The 13,670-nt window shown below is 40.1% G+C and overlaps 1 protein-coding gene across 2 annotated transcripts in view; it reads left to right on the top strand.

Annotated features, from left to right (window-relative positions):
• tsnare1 (T-SNARE Domain Containing 1) overlaps positions 1–1,531 on the top strand; it is a 311,127-nt gene extending 309,596 nt beyond the window's left edge. For both annotated transcript variants that reach the window (XM_049584042.1, XM_049584041.1), the window contains one exon: positions 938–1,531. The gene's annotated coding sequence lies outside the window, so the exon portion shown is untranslated. The remainder of the gene's footprint in view (positions 1–937) is intronic.
• Positions 1,532–13,670: the final 12,139 nt, after the last annotated feature.

The raw sequence follows: 13,670 nt of genomic DNA, 5'->3' as shown, positions 1-13,670 counted from the left end.
TTAATGCATAAGAAAAATAAGAAAAAGCATGTTGGCCCATTTCGAGTTCACTTTTGTGCCAATATTGGCCAGTACCAATGACGTGCTGTCATACCAATGCTAAATATTGCCATTTCTAGTACTTTCAATTGTAATCAAGTCCTGGTGATGTTTTTTTGTCCATGTTTTGCTGGTTAACTACTGATTGCTGGTTGACTTTCACACACTGAAGGTATGATGGTAATGTTTGCATGTTGACTTCATCCGCCAACTTGAAAACTGACCTAAAACATTTCAAATACAGCCAATTTTACATTCTTTCCTTATGAGAAGGTTAGGGTCAAAACAATAGGGCTGATGTTGACCTTTACTTGAAAAATACACATCAGCCAGTGTTTTATATCTGTTTGCTGATGCCATATTAATTAATACACAGATTGGGGTGCCCCTAAGTTGATTCCAAATCCATATTTTGATCAGATTCAACCTGTGTCTGTTCATCAAAAGCCAACATGATCCTCAGAATCCTCTTCTCTCATAGGGCTTAATTCACTTACATGTTTCCTGTTGGCCAACTATTAACTGTAATTCAGATAAAAGTGATGCGCTTTGGCCTTTCATGTACCGGCCTAGTCTGCTAGTTGGTGATTAATGAACCACTTCCATCTCCAGCACTGTGAACTCTGGCCTGGACTTAATTAAAACTCTGCTGCTGACCACCAATCATAAATTACTTCCCACAACCTGTGACACTTTTAGAATAAAAGAACAAATTGGTTTCTTGCCAATTAATAATTCACAAATGAAAGGGAATAACAAGCCCAAGGCAGCTGCTCCTGTAAGAGCTCTGCATCCTCCATGTGCTTTGTGACGGCTGACAGGGCAGATTGCTAAGCGTGAGGCTGCGGTGTCTGCTGGGTGATTGATGCCTGTTGTCTGCTCTGCTTGTGTTTTACAGGTAGCTGCTGTCATTACCGTGTCACTGCAGTGCTCCTGCCCAGTCTGATCCCTGACCTGAGCAGCTGGTTTCCAGTAGGAGGGAGCTGCCCTGCAACAACATCTCTACTCCATCATTCCTGCCTCTGTTTACATGTGCATCAGTGTGGGGATGGAGGCCTTTCTCAGCATACCAATTTGTCAAGAGTAAGCCCTGGCCGCAGCCTCTCATCTAATCATCATTGTGCTTAATATTACTTTTTTTTCATTGAAACTGAAGTCATAAATGTGAATTTAGTGATTACATCAGAGGCACAAGCTGGGGTGTTTTCTGACTTATTGTGTGCTGTGGAGGGTTACTGTCGTATATTACAGAGCTTCAGCTCTTATCTGTGGTGTTTTATCAGAAAACCAGATGAAGGTAGAGCAGGAGTTTCAGGGTGCAGACAGCTTGAACTTTACAGTCTTCACTGCTGTACTGTATGCTCTGTTTCTTTTATGTATTTTTACTGAAATTATGTCCATATTTATCAGCTTGTAGTGTACTTTAATCAGTATTATATTGTAGCGTTTGTTGCTATTGTTAAATATTGTTTAACCAAATAAAACTTCCCAAATAAAAGTCTAAGTTCAACATTAAAGCAAAACTTTGCCTTTGTTCATGTTTTGTTGACACAAAATTAAATAATACAAATATTAATGGAGATTCTGTTGCTGTGTGCCTTTCCCTCTGACTAGCTTAACTACAGTTAGAAACTGGTTTAACCAAACCAGAACTTGAAGAGTTTTTAAATGCAGCTGCATGTTAAGTTAAAACTGACTGGTATGTTACAATAAGCACAGAGGTGGGTTACTGGTTTCACATGACTTGACTCAGACTCAAGTGGCAAATAAGGACTTGAGACTTGCTAAACTCACATTGTTAATACACTTGACTTGGTGTTCATAACTTGAGACTTGAAGACTAAAACAGATGACTCAAAAGGACTTTTTTATTAAATATTTAAATTGGGATATACATAAGTCACATTTTGTTTTGAAACATGACTGGGTGATTTCTAGTGCAATACATGCGAACATGGCAACCTACGAGGACGCAGCAAACCAGCAGAGGCCAATGCAGGAGGCAGCTTTCATTGACTGGTCTTGTCCAACAATAATAAAATTTAGTATCAAGGACAAGATTGCTGATGATGGTAGTGAAAAAGAGGAGAGTGGAATACAATGTCTGCAGCTCAGAAATCAGTGACATGATCACCACAACATCCAACTTCATCTGTCACTACAAAATAAAAAGTAGGCAAGACTCCTAATCTCTAGATGTTCCACAGCTAAGCAGCAGCCAAGCTGCTTCCAAGCTGCTCCTGCAACAGTTTTCTTCAGTGTTGAAAATAAAAATAAATACATTTTCATGTCCACTGTCTAACTGATTTAAATGTGGAAATAGGGAAACTGGGGTAGATCATCAGAATTTCATATGACTAACTTGACGTACAGCAGGGACTTAAGTTGACTTGCCTAATTCTCGCCACGATAACTCGGGACTTGCTTGAGTTAAAGGCCAAAGGTTCAGTGTGTACAATTGATTGGCATAGCAGTAAGGTTGCAAGACTGAAACTTCTCCCGTGTGCCAAGTGTGTAGGAGATCTGGTGGCTGATACAAACACAGAAATGGCCCTATCTAGAGCCAGTGTTTGATTTGTCCACTCTAGGCTCCATAGAAGAGGACCTGCACCCTATGTGAATATAAACGACTCATTCTAAGGTAACGAAAATGCAACAGTTCTGATTTTCAGGTGATTATACACTAATAAAAGACTTGAGACTTGCTTGTGACTTGAACGCTGAACCCCAGTTTATCTGCAGCTAAACTGGATGAACATAAAAAAACAGTCACACCAGCATTTTAAATGGGAAAAATCTGCTGCAAAGTAAGTTCATTTGAATAGAAATTTTGGACATCAAACCTGTTGGGGACACAGTGAAAGATCAAATTCAAGCTGGAGAGTCCAAAACAAAGTAAACTACATAGCCTATTATCTATGTGCCAACATTTACCTTAATTTCACCTCCTCTGTTGCAGTATTCTGTTCGACAAAAGACCAATACTTTCAGACTGTCATGACACAACATTATTTATTAATATGTCTTTTGTACAAATGATGTGAACCTGTTGGCATCTTATTGGCATGGCATAACGACGTATCAGAAGAACATAACTGAGACTACTACCAAGGGCATCTATCTCACACAGACTCTCTACTGAACTCTGATAATACTCTCCTCCAATCATGAGTATGCATTTGCTCACTGAGATTTAAATAAACACTGCTGGCAACATTGTAACCCTACTTCTGTGAGCACAGGTTTCGCCCTTTACCTAGGGGCCTTGTTGTTCCTGCTTGCTGAAGAGGGTGTAGGATGGTAGACAGTGTTTCTCAAAGTCAATCAGATCAGATTCGCTATTCATATTATTGTAGCAGAGTGTGGGGTGACACACATAAAATATCAATCACTTTGAAATGACTGTGAATCTGTGTATATACTGTAAATGATAATTTAGAAGTCTTTTAGCTGTTTTCTTTACTTCTTTACTCCACTTGCTCTTAAATATGATCCAGAATTATATTCTCCCTTAAAAGTCATGTGATCCAGTGTGAACACTGGTACATTTGTTTAAAATTGTACAACATTAGAGAGTGCCAAAATGATCACAGTACCCTGAAACCCCTTCAGTCTGCTGAGAGTTAATGGGGACACTCATTAGCTTGTTCCAATGTGTGTTCACTGAATGCCAGGGAGGACTCTTGCCTTGCCTCTGCAGATCCTTGACTTTGAGAAACACCCAGCATGTTATACTGCCTTACACACTGTGAGGTCACCACCTATTCGTAGGCATGTCCTGATTGGCCAACTATGTTTGTGCAAATTTCAGTGGGCGGATGCACGCTCATGATTGGAGGACAGTATTACCCATTGAGTCCAGTAGAGGGCAGAGCCTGTGCTAATAGAACTAGAGTTACAACAACATAACCTTCAGTTTGTTTCATCACAGTGCTGTGGTGTGGTTGAAAACCTGATAGGAAAACTTAAAATTAGTTTAGTGCTGAGAAGTTGTTCATCTGTTGAAAAACAGCCTTTTCAGGAGGTTTGACACAATTGTTACTGACCTGTTGAGGTTGTTCCTTTTTAGTGGCTTGATGACTGCAGTTTTCAGGGCCTGTAAGAAGACACCTGAGAGAAGAGACATGTTTACAGTTTGTAGAAGTTCTGAGGCCATGCAATTTGAAACATTTTTGAAAAAGCCTTTTAGCAGAATATCAACGCAGCAGGAGGAGTGCTTCAGATGTTGCATAACGTCCTCAAGGTTTTCATGGCTGATCGGATAAAATTGTGTCGTGGTATTTGAATTGATTTTAAGCGGTCACAGGGACAACACGTATCCTGTACGTGATATGGAGACACTGACTGCTTGTCTGATATTCTGAATTTTGGTCGTGAAGAAGGAGACAGATTCATTGCAAGCCGTGGTGGATATAAGTTCAAAGGCTACTGACACAGGAGGGTTTGTTTATAGAAAACCCAATAGAAAAGTAGAAAGTAGAAAACAAGATACTTGCAATATTCTTTTTACTGATGATGTCAGAGAAGATGGACCACCTTTCAAATTTCAGTTCCAAATTATATGTGTGAAGTTAATGGATGTCATTATGAACCTGGAGATTTGCTTTTTGCCACCTGCATTCAGCTTTATGACATTCTCTTTTTATATTCTGACCAGCTTGGAATTTCTCCATGGAGATTGTCACTTACCAGAGATGTCCTTAACCTTAGCAGTTGCAATAGCATCAATAACATTTGTAATTTTGGAATTGAAATGATTTACAAGCTCATTGACTGAGACCCAAGAGGAGGGCTCGTGTAAAAGAGAAACCCTGATAAATATTTCACTGGTGTTTTAAGTGATACATCGTTGTGTGATTACCTCTGTTGGAACATTTGTGTTCACAGACATGGTCCTCTCACAGAAAACACAGGAATGATGAGAGAGAGCTACAGACCTTTGGAGATAATTAAGTCCTGAGTGTGCCCCTTATTGGGTGTTGGCTCTGTCACATATTGAGTCAGTTATCAAGACAGTTGTTGAGTCCCTCTGTCCCTGGGGTTGTCCATGTGGATTGTGAAATCACAAACAATAACTACACAAGGTCAATACAAATTACAGACAGCAGTTCACTAAAATAATCAAAAACAGTTTCACAGTATTTAGGTGCCCTGTAGATATTTAGGAACATAGCTTAAGAGGAGGAATTCAGCTCAAGAGCCACATATTAAAAAGAGGTCATGTTTCCACAAATGATCCACTTGCATTGGAGGGAATCATTAAACAAAATGCCAATGATCTGAACTCTAGAAATCTGCCTTTTAATTAGGGATTAGTTAAGTTTTATTTATCAAGTGGTGTTAACAGGATTTAGTTGAGTTTGGACTAAAGGTACAGTTTAAACTGTTGGTCTTTCCCAAACCACCACCTACACACTCTACCTACCAACTTGCACTCCATTTCCACATCCACATTGTATGCCATCCCAAACCAACAAGTGAGGAATTGATGTGAGTAATAAAACCCTCCAAGAGCGAGTCTGCACCAATGGCAACTTACTGACCATGTGCAACGCCATATTGCATTCTTCATGGAAGATGCTCCATACAAATAAAGTTCCATGAGTACCCCTCAAAAGGTAACCTGTTCAAACTGAGACAGACATTTATAGGTTCATTGTCATACAGACATTGAAATCTTAAAAGTTACACTGTATTTAAGATAAAATATATCATTCTCTAGTCTCCAGAAAACAATCATGTTCATTTGATTGTAGTGCTGTGAATTTGTGAACCAAGCAGCATATAAACATCAGTCATAAAGCAAAGGTGTTTATATATGAAAATATCAATGTATTCTTTTAATGATAAAAACATGACATCATCACAGAACAAGTGCTACAAATACATATGAAAAACATAAAATTGGATTAAGTTTCAGTTCCTCTTTCTGCGTCCTAAAGCTGCCTCTGTGTTTTTTCCCTACACCTTGATGAAGGGCTCTTCATTCAGCTATGAAGGTGACTACAAACAGAGTTATACTCTGCGACAGAGTGAGAGTGGGTAGGGTCTGGTTTTGGAAAGGCCCTGTGTCTGAAGACAGAGAAATGTGGTTTAGGAGACCATGCGACAACATCCTGGTAAATCCATCTTGAACCATAAACTGCAACTACGACAGTGGTGGCTGCTGGTCTTTCAAACAGGGGAAGCTCACTTTAAGTTTACATCATAACATTTGTCACATTGTAGTGAGGCAGTAACTTATAAAAAGAGCATTTAATTGAAACCGTTTTTCAACCACACTCATGCCATAGAACCACAGCGAAACACACGTTAAAGATTTTCAGATGGGTTAAATGGTGAAAATGAGCTATATGGCTTATGGAAATAAGGAACTCCGGACGGCACTCTGTCAGAAGACTCTACTCGCAAATATCCGCATGGGACTGAGCTTGAAATGCGATGATGCCAGTGTGTATTTAAAAGCGCTGTCAGTCATAAAGGGGTTCCGCCTTTTAGACAATTCCTCCAATCATCATGCATACACCGAGCGTCCTCTCCCGCCTACCGCTCCATTAGGTCCCAGAGAAGCTGAGCCTCCCTGGAAGTGACGATTTTGTCACATTTGACTGTCTTGTTTTGCTGCATGAAAAAACCTGCTCAGCACTATCTCATAGGAATGCTTGGAGGCTCCGCATCCACCGTGCTGACACGAGAATGTATGACAGGGAGGTCGCGTTTGAAAACTGGTGATAAACAGCTCACGTTTGAACATCATAGTCATGATGTAAAACGCATCCTAGTGCACGTTTAATGCAATGTAAATTCTTATTTTAATGTAAATTCAATAGTGCATATTTGACCATTTCTTCTGTGAAATTTTAGTCAAAGTTCAGCCTCCCTTGTTGTCTCAGAGCAATCACCCCTGACCTAAGATGATGTCAGAACAACTGAACTATGAAGGATATGTGAACGGACATTAGAATGTATACACAAACAATAGATTTTAATGCATAAAATAGATAAATAAATAAATTAATTAATTAATAGATACAAACTCTAAAAACAAACTCAACATTTTTAAATAATTGTTACTGAAAAGAATTTAAAAAAAAAAGTTTAAACATGTATTTATTTGTTTGGTATGGAGGCCAAGAACAGCTGTGTTTGCAAATATGTTTTAAGATGTTTAGTTAATTATGTAGTTACCTTAAAACAAACAAGCTTTGTCATGTCAAGGTACATCTCCAGAAAATGAGCTTTGTCACCCTGTGACATTTGAATTCACTCATTACAAAACAAAAAGGTTATTTTAATAATCAAAAAATGTTGTGTTCTTTTATTAGACTCCATACTAACGCTTGGTCAGTGGCCCTACCATGTAAAACTATGACACTCTAGGTACACCTCTAGTGTCAGTTTTGGCACTTAGAGACAGCATGATAATTTATGCTCAATACATGCATTGAGTCTTTTCAAAATGAACTCCCGATTTCACAGGAAATGTACAATTTCAGCTTGTTAAATGAATACAGTCTCTCTTCAAAATAAACCTGCAACGTAGGTAAAAACAGTTTCAATCAGATATACTTCCTTAGGTTTAGGCTACAAAAGTATATGGTTAGGTTTAGAAAAAGAACATCACTGTCTGGTTTGAAGGAATTACGTTTGTAATTAACGTAATTTAACGTCACGTGACATAAATTAAATGCGTCACTAGCATAGCCATGCTTACTGGCACACTATATTGTTAATAAAATAATTCAAATAATTTTGGTTTCACAAGGGAAATGAACAGAAGTCTCCTGGTGGAAGTCAAGACTTTGTTTGACCCATGCAGCACCCCTCCTGCCCACCCTATGAAGACAATTCTAGTATTGATTTAAACTATTCAGAACCCCGTCTGTTCAAATAGACATAGCTTTTCTAGGATGTCTAGATCTACATCAATGTCATCTGACTCCACCCAAAGGCACAGACTTATTTGATGGTATATCCATAAGCAAATCACATTAGCTAACCCTAACCCACATCTAAAGTGGACTACAGTACAGCCACGCCTCCTTTTTTAACAAGTCTGTTAATCATATTATGAAAGTATATCATTTGTGTTTAAAGTATGTTCAAAGTAAACAGGAGATGGTATATTACTTATAAATGTTAAAAAAAAAATCACATGAAAGATTTATAGCTTTAACACAGGGTTTTCTCAAAAATGTTCATCCTTTGGAATGGATGGTGGACTTGTGTCCATTCACAAAAAAAAAAAACAAAAAAAAAAACCTGAAACTTTTTTTTTATTGAAAAAGGTCTGTTAAGACCATCTATTGTCATATGTATTGTTAGGTAGTTACTGCGTTAAGATTCTTTGTCCATCTGAATGGACAGAAAAAAATAACACATAATTAAGTATCCTAACTTTTAAAAAATGTTAATGAATAATGAGTGCATTTAAAGTAGAAATCCACAATTTTGTTTGTGTTTTAACATAATTGGGTTCTAAATTGCTGGAAGTGGCAGATCAAGGAGTATCCAGTATTGGTATTTGGTATTAATTGATTCAGATGGTAATGGTAGGGAAGTGGCACAGAGGCAGAGTCTTTTTTTTTTTTTTTTTCATTTCTAGCCTCTTGAAGTTGTTGTCAGTCTGTGGCTATGTTTTCCTTGTTGTGATGGAAATGTTGACCTTGGCCATGCACAACAGACAGTACTTCTAAAGCCTAAATTCAAGAGCACAAACCTTTTCACATATTATTCCCACATGGCAAGTCCTGTAGCAGTGAGTATGGGCCTCTGATGTGATTTTGAAGTACAGGTCAAGTTTTGCCCAGACCTCTCTGCTTGAAGTTGGGCCAACCATCAATAGCCAATTAGAAACTTTAAAGAGAAATCACAACTTTAAGATATATACTCAGTGGCCATCAAAACTAGAGTCAGATGAGAAGATCAATATTTCATTTCTAAATGTAATTTTTGTGTGCCCACTACAGAAAGAGCTCTGGGATGGATATACCTTAACAGTCATGTGGCTCCGGTTAGCACAACAAAAAAGTGCATTTCCCAGCTCGGGGCTACATTGGCTGTAGAAATGCCATGAAGAGACAGCAAGGACTGTGAGTGGTCAGCTGAGGTTGTTTGTGTTTTTTACTGCAAGGTTAGGATTCCAGTAGAGATTGTTGACAGTGAAGATAACATTTAACAAAGGTTCTGTAGCTTCCTCCCTTCCCACTTCTCAGCACAACTGTAAGAAAGACTATATGACAAAGTGAATACCTTTGCTGAACTATATGTGAAAACCTACAGCAGAGGTCATTAATTCCTGTGTTAAGCGTAGATTCAGATTCACAGTTTGTGACACAATCACAGTTTCATGTGTCACAAAGACAACATCTGTGCTCCTTGTGACCCTGCAAAATTAGACATGTAGGGGGGTTGGGACTGAACTGGATACAAACCCTCATGCATAGTTGTCATCATTTCCAGTGGAAACTATGATAACTTACCACATACTGAGCAATGCATAACAAGTTTCCATAATACATGTTATCTCTAAATTACAAGAAAGGAGGTTCTTCTAATGTGGTTTTACTCAAATCATCATTTCAAGTCAAAAGAGCTCATGCTTATGAGTTCTTAAGTCTAAAAAATTGGAAACTACTAATTTTAAGTTGCCTTAACTTAAAATTAGTTAAACATTAAAATAATTTATATTCAAGTAAATGAGGAAAGATTAGTTAATTCTACTACACTGTTATATGTTTAACAGTGTAGGAACTCTACTGGAGAGATGATCACCATTCTACCAAAAAATTTTCCCAGTTTGGGCATGAGGGGGAGAAAGCACTAACATGTCCCTACTCGATCTCCTTTGCATCTCCCAAATCTCCCATTTGGTGGTCCCTTGTGGAGTGCAGCTGGGGCCGAATGTTTGTGTCCAAACCCAACAGAAGTCTGAGAGGGTAGTAACCAAGCCTGACCCAAACCCAACCGATCCTGACACATTTTAAAGTAACGTTTCTGAAGCACTGAGTTTGTCTCTTTGGCATTGTTGTTGTTGTTACCATGGTTACACATGGCATCTTGTAAATAACCATGATAAGCCATTGGTTTATGTTGTTATAGGTACATTATTGGTATATTATCACACACGTCTCACGCACGCACATCTAACACACACACATTATGAAATGATATCAGCAGTTAGAAATAATAAAATTTAATCTCAGTCTTGCCATGTGTCTTGCCTTCACCTCCATTAACTCTTCTTCAACTCTCACTGGTGTTAACTGAACTATTTACATACCAGCCATTGTGGTTTACTGGGAATTATCATGGAGGAAGGAGATAGCATCCACTGTCGATGGCTTCAGCACTGTCCTCTATTCGATGGCTCTTGCAGCAACGCTAAGTTCCATTTGCAGCTGCTGCTACTTGCTGGAAAGCCCAGAATGCCCCGAGCAAATATGACAAGCTTCAGGTAATGTTACATCATGATATATTTTGTTTTTGTTATTTTCTATGTCCTCCATCCTTAGCAGCTAATGTTAGCTTACAACTCATAATGTTAACTTGAAAAGTAGCCCAACACAGACAGAAGGTCCATCATTTTCAGGTGAAACCCAAACCAAACATATGTACATATTCACCCGAACCCAGCCCATCCTGTCAGGTCCCGTCAGGCTTTGGTTAGGTATCCACATTCTTCTCCTTTGTGACCCGTTGATAGGGGCATTGCCACACTGGGAGAGGGTTGACCCATTCTGCCAGCATCAGCAGTTGTTGGATTTCGACCTACCTGGAGCTTTCCACCACATGAACCTGTAAGGTGTTAGTTTTAGGTTTTCCCAGACAAAACAGAACTTTTTGGATATACATCACTGAAAATGCCACATCAGAACACAACCATCATCTGTATGGGCAGTTTGGTAGGCCAGAATGCAGTGCAGTTGTGGGAAAGACAAGAGGGGAAAAATGGTGTTGATTTTTTCTATTTCAATCATCATTATCATGAAATTAACAGAAGAACTTCACCCACAGTAGGAGGTGGAGTGAATCAAAAGGAATGAACATGAGATCCTGATCAGATCACACCCAGCTGAAGGTCAGGCCATCAACTCTCTCTGTGTTCCATACTGTCAGAAAAACAGCCTGCTGCTCTATGTTCTCCTTTTTTGTCCATCAAGAGAAATTAAAATACAGGGATGCAGTGTTTGGTTTTGCTGCTAGGCTACTGAGTGGAAGAAAGCAATACTGGAAGAGTTATCATTTTGAAAATACAAAAGCTGAACAACACTGAAGCAGAACACTCATGTTTAGTGTTCTGAACCAAAATTACACTAGTGTGTTGAAAGACATTTTGTTTCAGTCCTTATCTAAATGTGTTTGTCATGTTGCAAATACGCTGTTATAGTTCTTTCCCCTGAGAGTACCTGGAACTTGTTTTCAATACCACTTCCTGAGGAGAGGTGAAATTAAGAGGCTGTTTATACCTGGTATTAACATGTGTCATGAGTGATCCAATCCACAAGTGTACAGTTCACAGTCTGTCTGTACACACCTGTAAATAGAATGTGTATCCACATGCATCTTGTGACTACATGTGATCTAATCTCACATTCCCACTCTATATGCAAATAAACACTTTGGGCTCTAGTTTCAGGTGGCGCAGGGTGGCGAACCCCGTGCAAAGCTAGTTTCGAGCAGCACAACCCGAGGCGCACTCAGTTTGGTAGTTTGGCAGACCGAGGTGCGCTGAGATGGGTGTGGTGGCGCAGCAGGGGGAGGTGTCGACAGATCCAGCTTGGCGCAGTGACAGTTTTGTGCCAAAAGGCTTCGCTGAAGGTGTGCTAAAAGCTCGCCAACTGAAACCAGGTCTACTGTCAGCGCAGGGGGAGCGCAGCCGGTGTAAGCCGAAGTTTGGCTGACCGGCGGACAGTGCGCACACGTCACCAAAACTTCACAGGCAGGTTTCCAGAACATCAGGCACATTAACAATGCAATAAATACCCACAAAAACACTATTCAATGCAACTATCTGCAATCAGCACATAAATGTATCTCTATATCAACTGTCCCGTCACATCTGATGTCAGATCAAAGGGGATTGGCACCGTTTGGCACGTTTGGCACACGTAATGGAAACCCAACCTGATTTGATTAACACAGCCTGCAAACTAATGAGTTCACATCCCTCTCAGCCAACCACAAACAGCCACAGCATCAGATAGGGAGTATATATTCAGCATCTGTCATCTTAGAAAAGCCAAAAGAAAAGAAACAGAGTGAGACTACGAGAGAGAAAGAGAGAGAGAGCCCGCACACGAGAGAAACGCAACATTGATTTACAATTGTGGTGACCTCCTCCCAGGCTACCTTTGCATCATCAGCCCGTGGAGGTCTGCTCGCAGTTCCGTATATTCGGACACTGCAAGCTTGGACCTCCCGGACCAAAACATCAGTTTCCTCCTGGGAGAAGTTTGGCCGTCTGACGCTGCTGCTCTCTTCTGCCATGGCGAATTGAGTAAACTCTCATTACGCCTTTGCGCGGCGCATTTAAGGGCGAGGAGAGGGGCTCATTTGATTGGTGTGATGTGTGTAAAACCCACTCCACGCCTTCTCTCCTCCCTCTTTCCGACTTGCGAAGGTAGGAGGGACGGAGGTGGGAAAGAGGAGTAGCTGCGCCAGGCGCATGGTGTGCCAAACTTACAAAATCCGCCTGGCCACACCCAGTTGGCGAAGCGCAGGTGCGCTGCGCCCCCGCCTCGTCCGGTCTGCGAAACTAGAGCCCTTTAAGTTATTTCCATTTGCAAAGACCAAATGTGTTGTTGGTTTTAACCTGGGGGAGGTTTGTTATGCTATATGCACACTTACAGTCTTTGCTATTAAACCCTTTGAAATGAAATGAAAATTTGCTTATTGTTGTGTCATTTCTTGCAGTATCTTCAAATGTTTCATATCCCTAAAACATGTATAACCTAAGCCAGATGTTATGTAAGTCAGTTAACAATAATAATTGATAAAGAAGAGACATGAGACATCATGAGACAAGCACACCTCATGGTCCTTCTGCCTCCCTAACCCTAACCCTGTTCTCATTCCAAAGTTATCAAATACTGCCACTTTGTCAGTGATTTTGGCAACAGACGCCAAACGCCACCTTTCACATTTGTATGATGCGCTAGTGGGCTGCATCAGTTTGTAGCGCAACCAAACATGACCTTTCGAGGTGGTGATATGCTGCCAGTCAGCCAAACGGCACCTGTCATGGCAGTCTGATACATGGACAGGCAGTGTCAGTTCATAATGCCACTGGATGGCACCTGGTATGATATGCTGCTGGACGGCATCAGTTTAAAATGCTGTTGGTAACGACGTAATATAAGGAGCTGGAAATTCCATATCGGGCGGGTGGGAGGAGTGGTGGATGTGGCTCAGTATACACTTCCCAAATGAATGTAGGGCTAAACCATGATGGTTTTTTTTCTAAAACTAACCATATGCTTTTGTTGACATTCTGGTGTAGGCTGTGACATCTCAGAGCAGCAGACACAGGAGGATACTGAGCACATAATATGGTGGTGTAAAAGGCCACTTGTTAAGCAGCGATATGTGATGACTTGGAATGGGAATGTGTTGCCCAGTCATGAGGAGAC

This window comes from Epinephelus fuscoguttatus, linkage group LG8 (genome assembly GCF_011397635.1).
Source record: "Epinephelus fuscoguttatus linkage group LG8, E.fuscoguttatus.final_Chr_v1".
In the NCBI taxonomy this organism is placed as follows: Eukaryota; Metazoa; Chordata; class Actinopteri; order Perciformes; family Serranidae; genus Epinephelus; species Epinephelus fuscoguttatus.
Note: the sequence above shows the minus strand (reverse complement) of the source record. Positions and strands in the feature narration are given on the sequence as shown.